Raw genomic sequence first — 18,911 nt, 5'->3', positions numbered from 1 at the left:
GGATGCTTTGAGGAAATAAATTATTTTTTTCTTCTATTGTTTTTCACCCAAGAGGTGAGAGGATCTCAGGGAGGCCTGCTTTGTTTAATTGCAAACAGCAGTGGAAATAACGTGGAGGGACACTCCACTGCAGCAGGGAAAAGGAGACTGGACTCGCCTTCCTTCTGGAGCTTAAACCCTCTCAGGGTGACCTGACCTGAATTCAGGTTTGTGTTTTCTCTTCAAAGGAAGCTTAACCAAGCTTGTACTACTGGTGTGAAACAGCGATGATCAGAATGTGGTTTATTTATGTATATTTTAATCTAAAAGAAATGTGGCCTTTGGGGGAAAAGTCAGTTTCTAGTAACCAGAGGCCCTTTCTCACAGGCCTGAAGAATATCTGCCCTTTATCAACTCTTTTAAACTTGAACTGAGCATGCTCATTTTAAAAGACTCTTTTGAAAATTCCATGCGATCTGGTTCAGAATGGATTCATCCGGAGAAGGATACAAAATAGCCTTGTTATTTCGATACCCTTAAATTTCCCGGCTGAATACCAAGGTGTCAAGACAGAGGGAAGGCAGCACCTCCAAAGCAGGCAATTAGCACATTCTAAAGTAGTCCCTGGCAGGTGAGCTGCCTGTTAGCCCACAGATCAGCCCTGGATCATGGGCTAGTGTGGGGGTGTGGAAGGGAAATGCCCCTTTTATTTTCAGAAGTAGTTTACAGCACATGTAAGGGCAGCACACCACACCCAGAGCCCAGGCTGGGCTTCATCTGATAAATCAGTCAGCTAAGTGTGTTGGCACAGCCTGAGCCTCCCGTTGTGTCAACTCTGGTGCACTCACTGGGCGCTGGCAGATCTAAATTGGGTCAGGTGAACAGTGACCTAAAGTTCCCTGTTTTGAATAAAAACAGGAGACTGGGGCAGCTTGGTGAGCTGCAGTGTCTACATTGCACCTGATGCAGATGCACAAGAATCCTGCCCTCAAAGGCTAAATCCCTCAATTTGATAGGTAAAAACAGACCTAAGCTGCTTATGCCTTACTCATTATCTGCATTGAATACTTGTAGCCATGCACTGAGATGGCCCCAATATCCACAGTGTGTGAGAAGCACTCTAATATATTTGGGAGTCCTACAGCACAGGCAGTGCAGAATCCACGCTCAGCTCTACTTAAGACATGTGGCAGGTTTGTCTACAAGCTGTAGCTAACAGAGTGTAGAGAGGGTGGAGGAGCCTGCTCGGCTGAGCTGCTCTTTGCCACTCGGATCCAACACAGTGGTGCTTGTGAAGGTCACAACTCAATGTTGTATGTTCAGGAACACGAATGTGCTGAGGGGCTGCAGCACAACAGAAGTCAGGGCTTTGAAGAGCCACGGATGTGTCTAGACTGTGGCCAGTGGCTACTGCCTTTTTGAATCAAATTGCACTTGGCAGCTGTTTTCATTTCACCCTGTGGTAAAAACTACTACTCTGAAAACAACCAGTTTGAGCAAAACGAGTCACCACAAGACCTTTGTTTCCTCATTCCCAGGAGCCAGGCATAAGCCTGACTCAGAAGGTATTAATCTGTGTGAGATAAAGGAGGAATCCAATGTTCTGTGAATGTGGTGTCTGCTTAGTAAGTGATTTTGTTCAGGAATAATCAAGTATGCTGGGTGCTCCTCACTTGGGATGATTACTAGTTCATGCTTAATTGTTACCTTCTAATTAATGCAGTCAGTACTCAATTTGTAAGGTCACACGTGAACACCAGTGGGCACAGTTCCACATATGGATCAGGTTTCAGTGATGGACAATAACCAGTACAGAGTTAACCAGCAGCATAGGGGATAATAAGTCCCTTAAAATTTACAAAATTATACCCTCTCATCACAGAGTAAAAAGAATTATAATGTATTAAGCAATATGTTTCAAGTTCATGCAATTGAGAAAATGTGTAAATCAGGCAAGAATTCAGAAAGTTCATGTACAAATCTGAGCCTTAAAAATAAGCTTAAAATAATTTATACAGCAAATTTGTACTGATCAATTCTTTTGCTAAGATGCAAATGGTCCAGGCTTCTTACTGTACAGTGCAGTGAAGCTTTCAGGGTCTTTCCTAGCTTCACTTCCAAACAACAGCTGCATTTTCTAGTTGCTTTCCACGGATTCAACTCTGTGTGTCAGCATTCAAGTCAAGATCTGAGCAATTGTTTTCCTTCTGCCTACATTCTCCCTTATAAAACAAAGGAAAATTCCCACTTTGTTGAGGCCATGGTAGTTATTAGAGAATGTTAAATACAAGAACTTTCCTGAAAGTTCATCCCACTCTAGCTGAGACAAAACACTCTATGAGTTGATCAGAGATGTTCTGGTCCCTTTGGCTGGAAGCTGTGGACAGGATCACATCACTTTATAAGCTCCAACTCTAATCAGAGGAAACCTCAGAAGCAAAGTATGTCAGTGTTAAATGTGAATCCAGATGCACATCAGGGGACTACAGGCATCTCCATAGCTTGTCATTTTAAAGTTTAAAGGAGGTTAGTTAAAAACACAACTTACTAGCCAACTGTTTCCAATTAGGTGAGGCAGTTTTGGGACATAATCAACAGAAATGCCTTGGACTTCACTACTAGTTACCTTGACCTGTGGTCTTTGAAAGTAATTAGCTGTCAGTGTTTGGACTTTAAAAGACAACAGTAGAAGTTAAAGGGACTGTGTGACATAAACACACATGTTTTGGCTTTAGTTAAAGTAGGAGAAAAGCAGGAGTATAAAAAAAAATAAAAAGGATACTTGATACAAAGGCATCTTGGTGGAATTCCAAGGTCGTGAGAGTTTTAATTGTTTTTCTCAGAGTCATGATCTGTAAATGAAGAATGAAGGGTGGTTTAGAATTCCTTTCTTCATCAATGAGAAAAAAAAACTAAGTGAAATTAACAAGATGAAAAGCCATTGCTTTCTGTTAAGCTTGGCGATAAAGAACAATCACTGAATAATTATTTTGATTGCCAATTATCTGCTCAGTTATCTTGCTGTTCTGCTCTCTAAGGCACCTGCACAACCTCTTCTGAACTTGGTTCTGCTGTCCATCTGAGGGTACAACAGCTTCCTCAACATTCAAAAGCTGTTTATCAAAAGCTGTGATGTAGCCTTCATTTATACAGTTTGACTTACTGTGAGAAAGTATAAGGTGTAAATAAGGTTTTTTCATTACACATAAACTTCTAAGAACTCCAGTGCCTCAGTGTCTTTTTGCTTAAAATGGGAATTTTGTAATCCTTACAGTAGTGTTGGTAAGTTTTAATATGTGGAAAATCTTTTCAAGCCACTGGTTGCAAATCATGCAAAATCATGCAGAGTCCTGCTTGCTTAGATTAGCTATTATTTACAATACAGGTGAAAAAACAATTTTCTTTTTAATGGGTTTGTCAAATCTATTGCATTGTTAACTCTCCAATATTATATAAGAAGTAAATTTAGTCCATTCAATAACTACTAGACGTAGTTTTTTTGGTATAGTGGCTAGATGGGCGACAGTGTTAAAAAAAAAAAAACAAAACAGGAAGGTCTATTTAGAAGAGACATGATCATTAATTAAAATTTAATTCAAAACACGATTTTATATTCTAAGGAATGTGTCAGCATGAGCAAGTCACTTTTTGTGTCTCCGTGTTTGAGAACATTTTGCCCCGTGCTCTGATGGAAGGTGATATGCTGGAAGTGGAAAAGGCAAGTCCTACTGTTGGAATTCCTCACTGCTGGAGCTAATGGGATAGAGCCTGTGAAAGTCCCAGCTGTTATTAGCCAGGCAGTTACTAGATGTCACTGCAGCCCCAGCCAATAGCGCCGGAAGAGCTCTCCTTTGGCCAAAACCCATGGAAGGGGAAGCGCATCCATGAAAGGAAAGGGACTCACTCCAGGTGTTCGAGCTTTGCTGAGAACGTGATTTGTGTTATAGACACAGGAGCTGAAGCCTTGCTCCACTCGATTGACATTTCCCAGTCATTCCAAGCCTTTAAAATCCTATTTATATGTGGTGTTTTTCCTGTAACTGGCATGTTTGAAAGAGGAACGTCACTTTAGCAGCAGCATCACAATCTGCAACTTCATCATCAGCTCCTTGGTAAACGGATCTGCAAGATAACAAATACCTGTCAGTCACTGGGAAAATGCCTATTTAAAATATGCATTCTCATTTTACTCTTCACTACATGGACAATAGATTGTAATAGGACCTGGAAGGTGAAGGAAAAATATCTGATTTGGCCAAAGAAAGCAAATTCACACTCTGGAGAATATTATTATGCTACAGTAATAAATAATTTACTATTATTAACGTTTACTTTCATATGCAATTTGCATTTTATTTCAACCTTATAAAGAAATACAACCCCATTTATTTGTTGAGGGACAGGAGTTCCTGTTCTGTAATACAATTCAGCAGTGTTACATCAGGAACAGAGAGTTAATCTCTTTTTAGCCAATAATCATTGTCCATAAAACTTAGTTAAATATGAAGTTTACTTTGCCTAAATAGCCATTAAAAATCAGAATTGGGACAAAGAAAAATATCTCTGTAATGGAAAATAGATTAAATACCTGTGCAATGGATAGTTTAACGCCAAGATCAAAGTGAAGATTGTGAGCAGGAACTTTGGAGGCAGCAGATTTACAATTACAAGGCAAAGAGCAAACATAGAGTGTGTTACACTCAGACATAGGAAGTGAGTGATCCCTGACTCACCAGGTGATAGAAGAATCAATAAAAAAGTAAGTTCAAGCAAGTTTCATAACTAGATTAATTTTTTTTTCTTTACTTCTCATAGATTCAATTAAAAACCCTCTTGTTCATAGAAGATGTTCCAGGGTAGGTATTGTTGTGGCTTAGATGTACTGCAGGATTGAAGATGATTTTATTTTACTGGAGTAATGGTCACATTCAGGAAAAGCTGTGAGGCAAAACAGAGTTTGAAGGGAGGGAAAGGGGGCACAGACTGAAAGAGTTTGTTGAACAACAAAGACTGCTGAAAACATAATTTTTAATCAGTAATACCAGCACCTCTTTAAAATTCCTGTCTGGAATGCAAGGTAAAAAAAATTAAAATTGCAAATATGTTTTAGCAGGTTACTAGAAGTCACAACATCCTTCTGAATTCAGCAGGGATGGGCACCTAAAAATCCAATGGCTTAATGTAGTTGTAGGTCTTGAACCCTGAGAAAAGAAACAACTCAGGAAGTTTCCTCAAAGGAGAAGGCTTCAGCTGGTCTTCATTCAAACACTGGACCTGGTGTGGAAAACAGCCTGGGGCTCCTCCTCTGTTTGATGTAGCCCTGCTCTTTGACATCACAGCTGTATGAGTAAATGCTCAATGCTCTAACCCACAGAATCAAAAATCATCTTGCAAGTAAAAGCAGAGTATTTTCTTACAGAAAATGTAATAAATTAGAAATTTCCTTGTTTGTCATTGCACCTTAAAAAGTAATCCAGCTCCTTGCCCTGGTTTGCATATGTCAATGCCTCCCTGTTAGCAATGTTCTGGTAACAGTGTGGGTATGTAGAATTTCCTGATCAGCTCAAAGGAAAGAATATACAGTGATTTTGTTAGAATTAGATGAGAACAAAAGCCTTATTAAATGCAAAAAGGAGATGCCAGCATTCTTTCTAGATGTTCCAGAAAAAGCTCTTAAGTGCTGGTGCAGGCAATTTCATTTTATTGAAACAAATAATTGGGGATTGCTGCACATAAAACACAGAACCAATTGAATTTTACTGCAACAAACTTACAAAGAATAAAATTACTAAAGCCCAACTGCAAAACTTGTACACTGTGAGGGGTTTCTTTTTTCTTGTCATTGCTTATTGTTTTTGTGAAGAACTTCAATTAAATTCCTTTACTTCACACTTGATACCATGTAAATTTCCCCAATTTCTGAAACTTGCATTTCCTGATTTTTTTCCTCCCTCTTTTTGATGTCTAATGTGTTTCATTTATATCTAACATCTATCTTGACAATTCATGAGATTGTTCATATTTAATGAGAACAACTAAACAAGAATTTTGTAAGAATTTAAGGTCTTTTGGAGTTCTAAGCTCCAAAGCTGACTTTCATTTTCCTCTGTTTTAGGCTGTCTTATGCACCAGGAGAAAGGCAGCCAAGATTAATAAAGGTTTCCCATTTTAACACTGATTAGATGTACAATTTACTATAGCTAGAGAAAGCAAAGAGAATGCTTTGTAAGAAAATAAAGTATGGAAATGCTTTAAAAACAGGACAAGTGCGGAAATATTTAAGATACAGTAAAGCTTTGGATTACATTCAATATCAAAAGGATTTATAAACAGACATGACTGGTTCACCATTAAATGTTACCCATCTATTACTTTATACTTAAAGATTTGTTTCATTTAAGCATCTGGTACTAAGGCAAATCTAAAGTTGTAAATTTTTATGATTTTTTTTTTAATATGTTGGTTTTTGGAATTAATACATGGGGAAAGTCTACCAGACCCTCATATATTTTTATGGATTTAATAATGATTTAATAATGTGCTAATACCACTCAAACTTCAGAGTACAACAGAACTTAAACTAGGACTGAAGAATAGAATTTGTTATTCTGAGATTTATGTGGGAGAGAGTGTGGCATCTGCACTTGATGTTTGTCATTTCCAAGTCCAATTTGAACTGAGACTGAAAGAGAGGTGCATGAACATGACATTTGCTAATATAACCTGTGTGGTCATTTTAGCTCAAGGCCATTTGCCCCTTCCTTACAGGATGGCACCTGGAGCATGAGGAAATCTCTATCCTCCCTTTGAACTTCAGCTGATGGGAGGGGGGTAGACAGGGCTTTTTTCAAAACCCAAAGGTCTCCTGTAACTGAAAGCTCCTGATTTCACTCCGTGTTCCACAGTCAAGCTGTAGAAACACAGACCTGCATTGGTGAAAGGTGAAATTGTAATGGGTGAGTCTTTGTTCATCAAACTAGGGAAGAGAAACACAAAGGGTACAGGAAGTCCTCAGGCAAACAGGAAACCGGAGGCATCCGGCCTAACAAGGCAAGTTGCAGAATTGCGCAGATATTGCTTATTTAAGCAGACTGGTGTAACCATATATGTAAAGTTGACTCTCAGGGCACTGAAAAATCGTGAGGATGAGGAGAAGCCTTCCTCCCGACGACCACTGGAGGGCAGAACTACAAACCCCTAGCAAGAGGCGGCACAGACACAGAGTACCCTGAAACCGACACGTCCGCAGGAAGCAAAGAAGCAATAAAGACCCAGGGACTGAGAGGGGGAGTTGTGAGCCATTGGCGGAGCACTGACTCCCCGGCTGCACCCAGCGCTGTTTGCTTGTCACTGCTTGCTGTAATCAATAAATTTTCTAATCAATCTCTAAAGGATTGGACAAATTATTTACCTTAACTTATAACAAAATGATGCAAACAGCTCAGCAGCAGAAGAGTACTGATGGCAAACTTTTATCAAAAGAGGATCAAACTCTCATCAATTGTCCATCACGGACACAGCAGTTCCACCACTATGCCACCTTTGGGACAGTGCCTCTGCTCCTTTATTTTTCCTGCGATGATTTATTTGCATGGAGTGGACAGACTCGGGTATCAAAAAGCACATGTACTTCACAACTGAATGTAAATGATTCTGTATCAAAATATTTGAATGATCAACTGATAAAAGATTGTGAAAATCCACCCCGAAATCCTGCCATGGCTCTGTGTTTTAATTCAGTATTATCTCTGAAGTGATTGTTTGAAAGTGTTTTTGCTTTCATTCTACCTGTTGCTGACAGCCTACTCAGAAGAGTTTTCAGACAGGCCATCTGTAACCTCTGGCTGCAACATTGCATCATTTGACACTAAAGCTGTCACTTCAATTCCTGATTCTTTTAGGAAAATGATATGCAAATCAAAATATTTTGCAGCTTGTACTGTTTCTTCTGCTTGCAGTAAATATACCACATGTATGAACGGGCTTGTGTTACAGGAGAGGGAGTTGGACTAATTTAGAGCACATTTGACCATGTAATGCTGGGCCATTAACTAATAATTGAGGCTGCTCAGAAACCAGACTCATTCTGGCTATAATTCTGATCTGCTGCTGTATGAGTCCTACCCACCAGAGCAGATTCTACATCTAGTCCTCTCACCTGTTACTTGGTATCTCACACCTGAACCCAGCATTTCAGAGGTATTTCTAGATTACCTGTTTATGCTGTTAAAAAGATGAGTTAAAGTTATCTTTTGCAAGATAAGATGAACCACATATAGAATAGAATATTTCTATATCTTAGACTGTACACTGTCGTATTGTGTTTTTATATCTCTGTAACAGTTCTGTAATGATTTGCCCCTTCACCCCCCATTTTCCCCTAATGGTTCCACCCCGAGCTTTCCCGCCTTTCCCTCAATGCCAATCTCCCTGAAAATGCTCAGTCATTCCCCTGTCCCCTCCCTGGTACCCTGTCCATCACTTGGCTCCCCATCCCAACTCTCCCAGAATCTTCCACCTTGGGCATCGAGTGAGTGAACGAGAGCCAGGGGTCCCTCCCTTGAACTTCCCCCATTGGTTTGTGTGTCTGTCTGTCCCTCCGCCTTCCACTCCCCCGAATCCCCCCATTGGGCGGTGGGCGTCCCTTCCCCCTGGTTACCGCCCTGGTACTTAAGGTGATTGTGAAAGCCTCGACACTTTCGGCTGTCGGGTATAAGGGCTTTCGGAGCTCCCCGGAGCACGGATTAAACCTGAGACTGTTTCCCCAGCCTTGAGTCAGCTCCCTTATCGCCTCCTCGGACGCTGCCTCTCCTCCATGCAAGGCAGACAGCGAAGCGCTCTGTCTTAGCCACTCCCCAACTCTCCTCGGGACGCAGGGGAGTGTCCCCTGCAGCTGACTGTGCACTGGCCGGGCAGGCGAAGCCAGGGGGCTTCAGGGTGGTCACAGCGGCAGTGCACCGACCTTAAAAAAACTGTGGCCAGCTGATATTGGCTTTGTACTAGGGATATCTAAAATTAATCTCCCTTCTTTTGCCCAATTTTTGGGAGTGTAAAATTCTCTGCTGACTTCAGCTAGCACCGGTACTACATTCAATTTTTTGAATGGCAAATTGAAAAGTTTTAATATTGTTATAATAGACAGTCAAAATGATATTTCAAGTGAGAATTTGCGGAACTGCCAAAACCTAATATACCACAGAGAGGTGACTTATGTGCATCTCAAAGTATTACTTCACTTTTTATTGTGAACCAATGTTTTTTGAGGAGAAAACTATGAGGTTGCTTGGTTCTTTGGGCTTTTTTGAGAGATGTTGTCTTGTTTTTAATGATGTTCAGCCATAACTAAGCCCAAAATACCCACTAATTTTAAGGGTACACATATAACAACAATAATAAAAAAAATATTCTTATCACAGTGTTATTTTAAACCAGACATTTCAAAATAAGAAGACTAGAAAATATACACAAAAATACAACAACTCATAGCCTGGGTTCTAATTAAAATCCCTCCCAACCTCAAGACAGTCAGGAAGTTGCTATCCCTGTAGTTTCAGGGTGACTGATGAAAGACTTCAGACAAACCACAAGCAGACACTGGATCAGTTGATGTGACTTTTTTTTAGAGCAGCTCAAGTACATCCCTAATGCTCCAGTGAAAATATATTCTATGAATTTAAAAACATCAAAAATGTCCTTCCAAAGAGCTTTGCAAGGTACAGAACACAGTTCCATGCAGAGTCTGACTGCCAACTAACTGGAAAGTTTCATCTGCTGTTTTGCAGCTTGTAACAAGCTAAGAGAGGGGAAATGGGTTCTAATTTGACATGTCCATAGGGTTGAGCCTCTGACTTAATCACAAATGACAGGAGCACAAATGGATCCTAACTCTTTCTGTGTGTATGCCTGAAATGAGTGGAATAATGAGGAATCTCTCAAGATGGAAATTGTATTCACCAAGCCAAGAAGAGCTTTCACATTAATTTTGATGTTTATCATAAGAACAAGTGCTGGGAGAAGACCTCATCAAACCCCCATTTTCACCCTTACTTTAATTAAGCTTCCCTAATTCATTGCTGCCAAAACTACTGAAGAGAGTTGGTTACTTGTGAGCATTGGCCGTATCTCTACTCATGTAAATCACTGTCAAAAAAGTCCTTATAGGCCTCATTTCTTAGTAATTCCTGGTAAAAAGAGCTCAACAACAAAAGAGAACTGGTAAAGTGTTATAACACTCAGAAGAAAGCAGTGAGGATGTGACGCTTTTTTATAGATAGGTAATATAATGATTGGCTCTCACAGTTAGGGGATGAATATTGTGTGTATGTTAAAAAAGGTGTTATTGATGTATGGTTATGCTATTGAGGTTTGTTGTCTAGATGTCCTCTGTTCTCCCCACAGTCCCCTTTCCCACCCTCGTATTGTTGCCAAGGTTCAGCAGATAGAGGGTGGGACGTGAAATAAGAGGGAAGTGGAAGATCCACAAAAGGCGGGACACGAGTGAAAGAGGGGTAGGGAAGAAAAAAAAAAAAAAAAAAGAATCCGCAGAGGGAACCGCAAGTGACAGAGGAACTCAAGATCACTTGGGAACGTCAAGTTGAGAGTTACTGGATATAGGGGATGTTTGAACAGCAAGGACCACGCTCGTCCAGGGCCGCCGGCTGCAGAAAGTGGAGGAAAGACGCGGGGGATAAGAGGCTGCCGCTAGGTGCTGCAGCGACGCGGGGCGCGGCAGTGCCAGTGGTCAGGGGCCAGCCCACGGATGGGGCCTGATCCACGTGGGCTGCGGCGACCCTGGGCGCGGGGCCGCAATCGGCGGGGACGAGAAGCGGCGGAAAGCTGCGGGTGGCGACAGGGCCGTCGCTAGCGGCGGTGATTGAAAGCGCTAGCTGCAGTAAAACCCCGGCCTCGCATGTTCCGCTGTGCAGGGCTGCCAGCGGCGACTGGGAGGCGCCGAGCCCGGTAGCGCCCGGCAGGGCGGACCCGGTTGCGCGGGGTTTCCGGGCTGGGGCCCACGAGAATCCGCGTGGGCGACGGCGACTCGGCGTCGCTAGCACGGTAGTAGCACGCAAGGGCGTGGGAGCCTCAGCCAGCTGCAGTCCCTGGCAGAGTGGCGGCCACAACTCCTGGTGGGTGGGCCAGGAGAGGGGAGAAGCCAACATTGGCAGTGTGCAGTAAAGCCGGGACAGAAATCACACCGGCTCATTTTAGCAAGAACAGTGAGTCACCTAGTATGTTGCTGGTTCTCTGTTTGTTTGCTGTTGCTTTCTTAAAGAAAGGCAGGGATTTCTTTTTCTTTTTTTTTTTTTTTTCTTTCTTTTCTTTGTCTTTTCTTAGCTGTTAAGAAGGCGAGATTTTCTTGCAAAGATATGTGAGTAGCTATTAAGAGGGGGGTTTTGTTGCAAAGGGCTGACAGAAAGAAATGGGACTAAGAACAAGTAAAGAATCCCCAGGGGAGGGAAAAAAATGAAACTCTAAACAGCCCCTTGGGAAGAAGACTAACCTAGTGGAGATGTGACCCCAACACCACAACACCAAGAATGAAGATAAGGTTATGCAGCATTGTGTGATAGAGTGGACTCAGAGGGAGACTGGGTCCAACCAGGTGTACTGGCTGTGGTGAGTGGAAAGAAGAGTGGATGTGTCTGGTTTAAAATATTCATATACAAAATTAAAGAACAACCTCAGTACAGAACAGGGAGAAGGGACTTCTCACTGAACAGCCCTTGTAGCTCTAGCTTCTCAGTTCTGAATCTCAGAAGAAAGCTACTCTGCACCCCACTCTGTCCAAACAAAAAATCCCGAATTCGAGAAAAACACTGGCTTGGGGTATGCTTTGTTTTCCTCCTTCCTTTTGCTGCCTCCTACCTTTTTCTCTGTGAACTCTTAACTTCCAATCAAGTGAAACATGGTGTTAGAACTAGAAGATATTAATCATAGAAATTAGAAGGTATTGAATAGTAATAGGCATATAAAATAATGGATATTGCTTAGGGCCACATCCTTAGGTTACGTGAGAATATACCGTATCCTGGCCTATGGGAAAGGAAGAGACTACATGCAGAGCAGCAAGGAGAGACCTGATAAGGAGAAAGAATGTATATGGAAAACACGATACAGGGTGTAAAGACAACTGAAAAATGGGGCCCCTTATGTTCTGGAAACAGATGGAACCTGACCCCTGGCTTGGACCGTGGCGAAGGAATCAATGGGCATGTGCAAAGCAGTGGGGTCGAAAAGTCAGCCTGAAGAAGACCATTCTTACTTCATCCCTTTTACGACCCCCGAAGCCTGGGACGACCACCAGAGACAGCTGCGCAGGCGCAGAGGACCGACAAGCTGATTAGCATACAGAGCGGAGAGGGAGGGGAGCCAGGAAATGATCCACGGGGAAACTTAATGCATATGTAACACTCCAGGGGATAAAAGAACATGTGTGTAAGCAAGGGGCACGCATGTATTTGGGGAAATGTCCCACATGCGTCCGGCCGAATAAACATACCTACTTTAAAACTCACTCTGTCTTTGAGTTTTAGAGTCTGGCTCCGCGTGTCACTAGCATTGTCTTAAATTTTTTAGTGCAGGCAGGATCACTTTGGAAGTAAGTTGTTGTTTACCTTGTTCCTACAACCTTTTTGAGCTTGTGAAGAAAAACAAGTCTTTAGTTTTGGCACTGTGTCAGCTGTGAGTGGCTAGTAGCCTTGGTGGAGAGTGCCATGAATTACATGCTTGCAGAACGCACATAACAAAAGTAATTTAATTTGTAAAGAAGTTGAAAAAGGGGGAGGGGTGATTGGCAGACTTACCTCTCTGAGACATTAGAATGTGGACTGATGTTAAAAGGTGGACTGATGTTGGAATGTAGATGTTAAAATGTGAAGAGAGAAAGAGAGGGAGAGAAAAAGAGAGAGGCAGGCGAAGGACAGAGTTAATTGCAAGACTGTTAAAATAAATAAATAAATAAATAAATGGGACCACCACTAGAGATAAGATCAAGGCAGAGATAGCTGACTTTCACAAAGAGATTTATTTGTTTAAGCAAGAATTCTTTTCTCTTTCTAGTTTTTTGTTGTTAAGAAGAGGAGGCTTTTTGTTCTGAAGAATGGATCTGTAAGACTAAAACAGTTAAATGTTGCCCAAAAAGTAAAAAACAAGAGATGTGATCCATGTCATGTTAAAATTGGCCTGGTCTTTTTATTTAACTAATTATAGCTCACAGGAAGAAGAATTAGCCTCTGCAGCTATTAAAACAGCTGGATACAAGAAGAAGAAGCAGCTGTAGAAAAAGCTTTTAGTTAAACCCAAAAAGTTTTGAAGAAAACTAATGGTAAAAGTTAATGCAGTATTGTCTTTCTTTTAACACTGTGTTATTAAGAAGTCCTTTCCAGGTACCACTAAAGCAGCAATCTGAACCACAGAAAGAGGGTGAATTCATGACAGCAAAATCAAAGAACCTGTGGAAGAACCTAAGGAGTGGACGATAACCTCTGAACTGGGTGATACAAAATTGACTCTTAAACGGGGAATAGGTGGTAATGAACTGGGAAGACCCAAATGATCCAAGAAATATACACAGGATCACACCTGACTGGGGAGTAAGACCGAGTTTACATCAGTGGTTTCAAATACCGCGTGGACAAACTTTGAGGCCCCTCCAATATCCTCCTTGGGAAGGAATGCTGCCACCACAGACAGGAGGATCAGGACTGTTTCAGACAGAAAACACCTGTATTTTGCCCTTAGCCTGTGATTTATACAAAGAGGAGAGTGAATTACAATCTCAATCAGTGCCACGTAATATACCCTGTTTGATTCACCCAAATACTGGGCACGTTAGTTAAGTTAAATGTAAATGTTTGAATTGTAGGAAAAATTGGTATTGTAGTTCACACAAGCGACGCCCTCGTTGCAGAAGTGTCGAGTGCCAACTAGATCCCCTGTCCAAGTAGAGCTCGAAGCAACTGAAATAATAACTTTGTTTTGTGGATGGGAATTATTAGTGCCTGTTGAATGGGAAATAGCTGAGGAACAGTGGGAGACCACCGTTAAGGAGTGTCAAAAACGATTTGCCTGGAAATTAGCTAAGAGAAAGTGACAAGAGAAGAGAGGGCAAGACCAGATTGGCCTCTATAATCGCCACCAAGAAGATCACATACACCTGCTGTGGGTTGCAACCCCATAGGCATGGGAGGTGGGAGTATAAGCCATACTGGACCTCTCCTTTTTCTGTCACTCATTTTCTGTCTTTTCCCTTTTGGGATTTCGACAAGGCCATGCTACAGGTGTTACCGGAAGCTGTATATGGAAAGACACCGAGGTTCTTTCTTTATCTCTCACACTCATGTCAACAGTCACTGTTATAACCCTTCTAAATTAGGAAACTGCATGCACAATGGACAAAAGTACTGGATTACTGAGAATCTAGGAATAAGTGGTAATAGGATGGGAAGTGAATGCTCAAAAGGGGAGAAATGGATTTGTTTCACATACGCTATTGGGAATAAAGCCCAGGATTTGGTAAAAGAGCAAGTGATAAACAAAAAAGCTAAGCCGGCACCACCACCTAAACCTGTACCAATCTCACTTGACAATTTGTATATAAAACTGGAACAACAATTAGAAAAAGAAATATATATTTCAAGGATGGGTAAAAATCAGTTTGTAGAATTGGGAGAAAGAATAAGTAAGGAACTTAACATAACCAATTGTTGGGTCTGTGGAGGGGCTCTGATGTCAGAAGAACGGCCATGGAAAGGCAGCAGCTTAGGCCCAATTGAGCTCCTTAAGTGGAACCAGACAAGTATAAGGGGAGAAAACCGACCAGAGGGGTGGGTTTTGAGTTCAGTAGTCATAGGGGAAGAATGTCTTTGGTGAAAGGGGAAAAAGGTCCTTCATGAAGTAGGAAAAACTCCCTGTAAAAGATATAAGGTCAGTAATGGAACTTCTGTATGGTGGCTCCCAGAAGAACCCACCATGTATTGGACCCAGGAAAAAGTAAAAAAAGGAAATTGTAAGTATAATAATAAAATCAGTCTTTTTCAGTGTAATGACACAGGGAAAAATCCTTACGTTGGCATCCCAGAGATTTCTAAATTTTGGGACAATATAGATGAGCAAAAATTTGATTATTGGAAAGCCCCAGATGGCTTATTCTGGATATGTGGAAAAAGGGCATACCCGAAACTCCCCTCTCAGTGGAAAGGGAGCTGTACTCTGGGAGTCATACAGCCAGGATTTTTTCTTTTGCCAGGGTCTGAAGGGGATCACTTAGGGATACCAGTTTATGAGGATCTAAAAAGAAACAAGAGAGACTTAATTGGAGGATTCCAAAAATGGGGAGACAAGGAATGGCCCCCTGAACGTATATTGGAAACATATGGGCCAGCCACCTGGGCACAAGATGGGAGTTGGGGATATCGAACCCCAATTTACATGTTAAATCGCATTATAAGACTCCAAGCCGCTGTAGAGATAATAACAATCAAAACTGGTCGGGCAATGGTATTAATGTCAAGACAACAGACCCAAATCAGAGCAGCAGTGTATCAGAACAGGTTGGCTTTGGATTATCTATTAGCTGAAGAAGGGGGTGTTTGTGGAAAATTCAATACATCAGATTGCTCTTTGAAAATAGATGATAACGGGGATGCTGTTCTAGATATAGTCAATGATATCAGAAAAATAGCCCATGTACCAGTTCAAAAGGTGGGAATCAATGCTGAATACTAGCTGGTGGGATAACGTGTTGGGAATAGAATCGTGGAAAAAGCTAGGCTTCTTCCTGTTATGCGCTACAGCTCGTCTAATATTCCTTCCTTGTTTGATCCCCTGTTTCATTCGACTCATCACCATTGTAGGTCAAGGCATGCAAATAGTGACCATGGATCAAAAATTGGATACAACAAAAATGGTGCAAAGGATTATGGTATTAAAGAAACAAAATAATATAGAAGACCCCTTTCAGGAAGCCAGATTGATTTGTGAAGAAAATGAACGAAAAATGAAGGCTAGAAAGCAATAAATATTGCTCGAGCCAAAGTAATTATAAAAAAGAAAGAGGAAGTATTGTGAAAAATGCATATTATATGGCTCTATGCAGATATTTACTATATGTATTATGCTAGGTTGGAAAGTTATGTTGTATTAACATTTTAATAATATAGTAAATGCAGTTTTGTAATTAAAATTAAGCTTTATTAGTTAAAATAGGAATTATGTGTGTAAGGTATTCTTTTAATTAGCTCAAGAAAAGGAGAAGATAATCAAAAAATTCTTCGCACAGGGATAACAATTACAGAAACCCATAAATTTTCCAGAGGAGAGGAGTTTATGGTTTTCCTTATCAACAGAAACGAACTTCTTCAAGCTGGACTTAGACTGGAAGGCGCCTGGGGATTACAGAAAATTTCTTGACAAGTACCAGATGGATTTCTTGTTTTAAATAAAATATATGCATATTCATAAAGTGTTTTGTATATGCAACAGATTACCCTTCTTAAGGAGTAAATTTTCTTTTAACGGGGTCCTTTTCCTGGCTCACTTTTGTCCAGAAAGAGGTACCCAGCCCGGGCTGTAACTCTTTGCTGTTATTGTCTCATTAATTATCCTAACTCTAATTGTGTAACCTTTATTACTACACTTGTATTATTTTTATAACCATTTTATTTTTATTGAACTCTTCTAAATTTTTGAAACAAGTGATTGGCGTTTATGACAGGTCGGCCACTCAAGGCCACAGGCCCCTAGAGACAAAGACGGGCCCTTTTCCCTGTGAAGGAAAAGTTGCCAGCCCAGGTTCCTGATGTCAGTTTGTAAGGTTCCCTTGGGACTGTCAAGGCAGCACAGGTTTGAGGTGGGGTCAGGTTGGGTCTGGGACATATCTTTAATCGTTTGGATATTTTGGAGGCGTCCGGCCACTCAGGGCCACAGGCCCCTGGAGAAAATTACCGGCCATTTTTTCTTGGAAAGAAAAGTGGCCAGCCCAGGATCCTGCTGTCAGTTTGTAGGGTTCCCTGGGACTGTCAGGGCAGCATGAAATTAACGTTGGGTGCAGGCTGGGTCTGGGACATATCCTTAATCGTTTGGATTTTTTGGAGGCATCTGGCCACTCAGGGCCACTGGCCCCTGAAGAGAAAGACCGGCCCTTTTCCCTGCGAAGGAAAAGTTGCCAGCCCAGGTTCCTGATGTCAGTTTGTAGGGTTCCCTTGGGACTGTCAGGGCAGCACAAATTTGAGGTGGGGGCAGGTTGGGTCTGGAACATATCTTTAATCGTTTGGATTTTTTGGAGGCGTCCGGCCACTCAAGGCCACAGGCTCGTGGAGAAAATGACCGGCCTTTATTTTTGGAAAGAAGAGTGGCCAGCCCAGGTTGCTGATGACAGTTTGTAGGGTTCCCTTGGGACTGTCAGGGCAGCACAGGTTTGAGGTGGGGGCAGGTTGGGTCTGGGACACATCCTTAATAGTTTGGATTTTTTGGAGGCGTCTTGCCACTCAGGGCCACAGGCCCCTGGAGACAAAGACCAGCCCTTTTCCCTGTGAAGGAAAAGTTGCCAGCCCAGGTTCCTGAAATCTGTTTAAAAGGTTCCCTTGGGACTGTCAGGGCAGCACAGGTTTGAGGTGGGGGCAGGTTGGGTCTGGGACATATCTTGAATCATTTGGAATTTTTGGAGGCTTCCAGCCACTCAGGGCCTCAGGCCCTTGGAGACAAACACCGGCCATTTATTCTTGGAAACAAAAGGGGCCAGCCCAGGTCCCTGATGTCTGTTTAGAGGGTTCCCTTGGGACTGTCAGGGCAGCACAGGTTTGAGGTGGGGGCATGTATGGTCTGGGACATATCCATAATAGTCTGGATTTTTTGGAGGCGTCCGGCCACTCAGGGACACAGGCCCCTGCAGACAAAGACTGGCCTTTTTTTCTTGGAAAGAAAAGTTGACAGCCCAGGTTCCTGCTGTCAGTTTGTAGGGTTCCCTTGGGACTGTCAGGGCAGCACAGGTTTGAGGTGGGGGCAGGTTAGGTCTGGGACATATCCTTAATCGTTTGGATTTTTTGGAGGCGGCCGGCCACTCAGGGCCACAGGCCCCTGGAGACAAAGACCAGCCCTTTTCCCTGTGAAGGAAAAGTTGCCAGCCCAGGTTCCTGAAATCTGTTTAAAAGGTTCCCTTGGGACTGTCAGGGTAGCACAGGTTTGAGGTGGAGGAAGGTTGGGTCTGGGACATATCCTTAATCATTTGGTTTTTTTGGAGGCGGCCGGCCACTCAAAGCCACTGGCCCCTGGAGACAAAGACGGGCCCTTTTCCCTGTGAAGGAAAAGTTGCCAGCCCAGATTCCTGATGTCAGTTTGTAGAGTTCCCTTGAGACTGTCAGGGCAGCACAAATTTGAGGTGGGGTCAGGTTGGGTCTGGGACATATCCTTAATCTTTTGGATATTTTGGAGGCGTCGGGCCACTCATGGCCACAGGAACCTGGAGAAAATGACCAGCCTTTATTTCTTGGAAAGAAATGGGGCCAACCCAAGTTCCTGCTGTCAGTTTGTAGGGTTCCCATGGAACTGTCAGGGCAGCACAAATTTGAGGTGGGATCAGGTTGGGTCTGGGACACATCTTTAATTGTTTGGATTTTTTGGAGGCTGCTGGCCACTCAAGCCAAAGGCCCCTGGAGACACAGACCGGCCATTTTCCCTGTGAAAGAAAGGAGGCAAGCACAGCTTCCTGATGTCAGTTAGGAATACGCAAAGAACGAAGCCGCAAAGAAGCGGGCTTGTGTGCGAAGCCTTCCGACTGCCGGAGGACGGTGGCTGCCGCTCTCCTGCCTCTTGAATTCACTCTCGGCAAGCGAATGGAAAGCGTTCCAGGACAACTTGCCTGGGTTTTGACTTGGTCCTGATGCGTCCCACCTTGGCAAGTCTTGCTCGTCGCCAGAGGCTCCGAGATGCACAGA

The sequence above is a fragment of the Anomalospiza imberbis genome, chromosome 22, assembly GCF_031753505.1.
Source record: "Anomalospiza imberbis isolate Cuckoo-Finch-1a 21T00152 chromosome 22, ASM3175350v1, whole genome shotgun sequence".
Taxonomy (NCBI): Eukaryota; Metazoa; Chordata; class Aves; order Passeriformes; family Viduidae; genus Anomalospiza; species Anomalospiza imberbis.
Note: the sequence above shows the minus strand (reverse complement) of the source record.